This window comes from Panthera tigris, chromosome C2, assembly GCF_018350195.1.
Source record: "Panthera tigris isolate Pti1 chromosome C2, P.tigris_Pti1_mat1.1, whole genome shotgun sequence".
NCBI lineage: Eukaryota > Metazoa > Chordata > Mammalia > Carnivora > Felidae > Panthera > Panthera tigris.
In genome coordinates, this window is record NC_056668.1 from 37388247 (window position 1) to 37392658 (window position 4412).

General features: G+C 34.8%; 1 pseudogene; it reads left to right on the forward strand.

Moving 5' to 3' along the window:
* Positions 1–3049: 3049 nt before the first annotated feature.
* On the forward strand, positions 3050–4118 carry LOC102963000 (annotated as a pseudogene).
* Positions 4119–4412: the final 294 nt, after the last annotated feature.

A 4412-nucleotide genomic window follows, 5' to 3' on the forward strand; every position in this document is an offset into this window, starting at 1 on the left:
AAGGTATGTTTCTTATTTTGTTTATTTTAACATATTTGATTACAGAGTCTATAATCTTTTCAGTGGTTTAAAATCCATTAGAATATTAGTTGCTCTGTAAAGCTTTATTCCTAGCACCTAACACCATGCCTGATAGATGGTAGATGCTTATTAATAGTTGCTGAATGAGAGATCATTTTGGAGAAATGCATGCATAGTCCTTTTACTGGTTCTTGTTCCCAAAGCTAATGGGAAAGAACCATTAGTTTAAAAACTGATTGTTCCTGATAGTTTTTTTCCATCAGATCAAAACACTGGAAGTGGTGAAATCAACATGAGAAAGCATTACATAGAATAACACATGTAACCACAAATATACAGAGAAGTTATAAACATTGTTTATATACATAGTAAAAATTAATACTATATTGAGTAATATATCCTCTAAAATTGGAAAAAAGCTGACATTGTGTACAACAAATTGTTGCTTACAACAGCCTAAAATTGAGGAAACATACATATTTTTTTCTATTTTTAAGGCCTTTGATATGTTTTGATATGTTGCCTATTTACCTGTTATATGCCTACAAGCGCCTCACCACATGGATTCTCTGGGCAACTGTAAAATACTGTGAATTTTATTATTTATTATTTTAAAGTTTATTTATTTATTTTGAGAGAAAAGAAGTGCAAGAAAGGGGGGGCAGAGAGAGAGAGAGAGAGAGAGAGAGAGAGAGAATCCCAAGCAGGCTCCGTAGTGTCAGCACAGAGCTTAATGGAGGGCTCAATCTCACAAACCACGGGATCATGACCTGAGCCAAAATCAAGAGTCAGACGTTTAACTGACTGGGCCACCCAGGTACCCCAATTATTGTGCATTTAAAAAAAATCATTTTTAGCTGTTACAGATAAGTAAATGATATCTGGTCATTAATTGACTATAATTAATACTGGACTTAAATGTAATTATTGATTATTTTCATTTCCTTCTTTGAAAGTTTGTAGTCATAACTGTTTTTTTTTTCTGTTGCTCTATTAATATTTTTTCCAATGAACACTTTATCTCTGTTGTTTAAGGATATCAAAACTTTCCTGTCACTATTATTTGAAAAACTATATTTTTACATTTTTTGCATAAGTATTTGTTTTTCAATTTTATGATTTTGACAGAGATCTTGTATTTTTATTTTCTGTAAGCCAATCTTTATATGTATACTTCATATATGTATATATGTATAGCTTATATATGAGTGTATGTATATATACATATATATAATATATATAAACTCTCACATTTCTCAAAATATTTTGTACTTACAATTCTTCAAAAGTAATTCTTTAAATCATATCTTATTTTAACATATGCCTGAGACAAATATAGTATCTATGTTTTGTAATAGGTATTAATCCCTCTAGTATCACTGTTGAAACAAGTTGATCTTCTACCTACAGATGTCAAAGGCTAATATTTCCTTCCAGTTGCATTTCTCTATGTGCTTTCTTTGGTGTACCATTGATTCATTTTTGGGGGGAATGTTTGGTCCATTCTTCTTATTTATTTTTATTTTTCTGATGTTAGAGATAAAAATATTCATTGTTATTTGTTAAATAAATCGTTATTACATTCAATGGTCCAAAATGGTTCAAAATAATTTAAAAGATGTACATTTAGAATTCTTGCTTTCACTCAGTCTTGTTCACCTTGAGACCATCACACTATTATGTTTTTTATCACGTTAATTTTTCTTCATACAAAAGAAGCAAATAAGGATGTAGACTTATATTTCTTCCTCTTGCAAGAAGTTGGCATTCTTTTTTTTAATGTTTATTTTTGAGAGAGGGAGAGAGAGAGAGGGAGAGAGGGAGAGAGTGAGTGAGTGGGGGAGAGGCAGAGAAAGGGAGACACAGAATCTGAAGCAGGCTTCAGGCTCCGAGCTGTCAGCACAAAGCCTGACACAGGGCTTGAACACATGAACTGAGACATCACGACCTGAGATGAAGTCAGACACTTAACCGACTGAGCCACCCAGGCATCCCAAAAGTTGGCATTCTATAGAGAGTGTTCTTCAGGTAACTTAACATTATAATCTGCAATATTTCTGTATCTGTGTGTTTAAGTTAGTTTATTTAATTTGTTTCTGTTTATAGATGTTTTAATAATTTCTAGTCTATTGCTGATACAAATGATGCAATAGAGAAACACTTTACAAATGGACTTTATTCTTGTGCAGATGTATCTTTACCATAAAACAAGCAAAGTAGTATTGGTATGTCAAAATTTTTATTACTTAGTCTAATGTATCTTATGTTTTGTAAAAACCCATAGTTCTTGTGTTACTTAAGAAAGTTTGGAGAGAATTGGTATTTGTAGGGCAACCCGTCTTCATCCTGAGAGAACCTGGCCTTGATTGTGGCTAAGGCAGAAGAAAATACAACATGGAAAGTTTACTCATGCTCTTAACTGCCTATGCTTGCAAATGACATATGTCATTTCCTATCATAATCCATTGACTGGAATCAAACATATGCCCACCAACCCAACATTAAAGAGGTAGGTTGAGAAATATATTGAAGTACATGGAATATGCAAAATTTGATGAACATTACTTTCTTTGGTAACGTTAAACCTACTAGAAGCAAATGATCCTTTATTTCTTCCCACACATTTAGAAGTAGATCTGTGTCCAGTCATTTTACCTAGTGCAAAGTCCAGTGTATTGGTCAAACTACTAAAATAAAACAAGCACACTCAAAAAGAAGTAATTTAAAAAGATATAACTATAGAGAGTTATACAAGGTGGTATTTACAAAGGAGATGGTAGGAATAAAGGAGCTTAAGGAATGGTGGAGCACCCTAAACTTGAAGAAGCAGGAAGCAATTAACACTCTTAGATCTGAAGGGGTAAAGAAGGTGGTGATTGTCACATGCCCTTAGAAGTACATTTGTGTCATGCTTGACCAGAAGCTGTCGAACATTAGTAGAGAAACATATGTTAAAAACAACAACAACAACAACAACAACAACAACAACAACAACAAAACCCCCAAAACCTCTTTTCCAACTGGAACCATGGAGGGTGCAGAAAAGAAGAAAAAGAAGGTTCCTACTATGCCAGAAGCCATTAGACAAAAGTGAAAGAATTTTGCAGTTGAAGATCAAGCGTCTGAGAAAGAAGTTTGCCCAAAAGATGCTTCAAAAGGCCAGGAGGAAGCTTATCTATGAAAAAGCTTATCATTACCACAAGGAATAAAGGCAGATGTACAGAACCTCTACTCGAATGGCCAGGATAGCAAGAAAAGCTGGCAACTTCTATGTACCTGTGGAACTCAAATTAGCATTTATCATCAAGATCAGAGGTATCAATGCTAGGAGCCCAAAGGTTCAAAAGGTGTTGCAGTTTGGGGCACCTGGGTGGCTCAGTTGGTTAAGCGTCCAACTTCTGCTGGGTCATGATCTTGCGCTTTGTGGATTTGGGCCTGCTTCAGGCTCTATGCTGACAGCTTGGAGCCTGGAGCCTGCTTCAGATTCTGTGTCTCCCTCTCTCTCTGCCCCTCCCCTGCTTGCACTCTGTATCTCTGTCTGCCAAAAATAAATAAATATTTTTAAAAAAGGAATTGCAGTTTCTTTGCCTTTGCCAGATGGTCAATGGCATCTTTTTCAAGTTCAACAAGGCTTCAGTTAACATGCTATGGACTGTGGAACCATATATATATAGCATAAGGGTACCCAAACCTGAAATCAGTGAATGATTTTATCTACAAGTTACATTAGACTAAATAATACATTTTTTGATGTACCAGTACTCGTTTGCATGTTTTATGCTAAAAATACATCTGCATAATTGATGTACAATCATTTGTTATGGCAAAAAAAAAAAAAAAAGAAGAAAATTGCCCTGAAAGATAACACACTGATTGCTCAATCTCTTGGTAAATATGACATCTTCTGCGTGGAGGATCTACTTCACGAGATCTATGCTGTTGGAAAACATTTCAAAGAAGCAAACAACTTTTGACGGTCCTTCAAATTTTCTTCTCCATGAGGGAAAATGAAGAAAAAGACCACCCATTTTTTTAAAGGTGGATATGCTGGCAACAGGAAAAACCAGATCAATAGGCTTATCAGAAAGATGAACTAAGGTGTCTACCATGATTATTTTTGTAATCTGGTTAGTTAGTAAATGACTACTTTCAAATGGAAAAAGAAAAAGAAAAACAAAAACAAAAACACAACTCAGTCCAGCAGAGAGAAACATAGAGCAGAATGAAACCTGATATGTCTCTCTCTCAGCTTAATCCCTCTAATTTCTGATCTGTGCATTCCATTGGCTGAACACAAGTAGCAGGCAGAAGGCAAGAAAACCAGATTATAAATCCATAGAAGTCAGTCTTTGCTACACAGCAGGATGAAGAAGGGTGGAAAGTAAATCCAG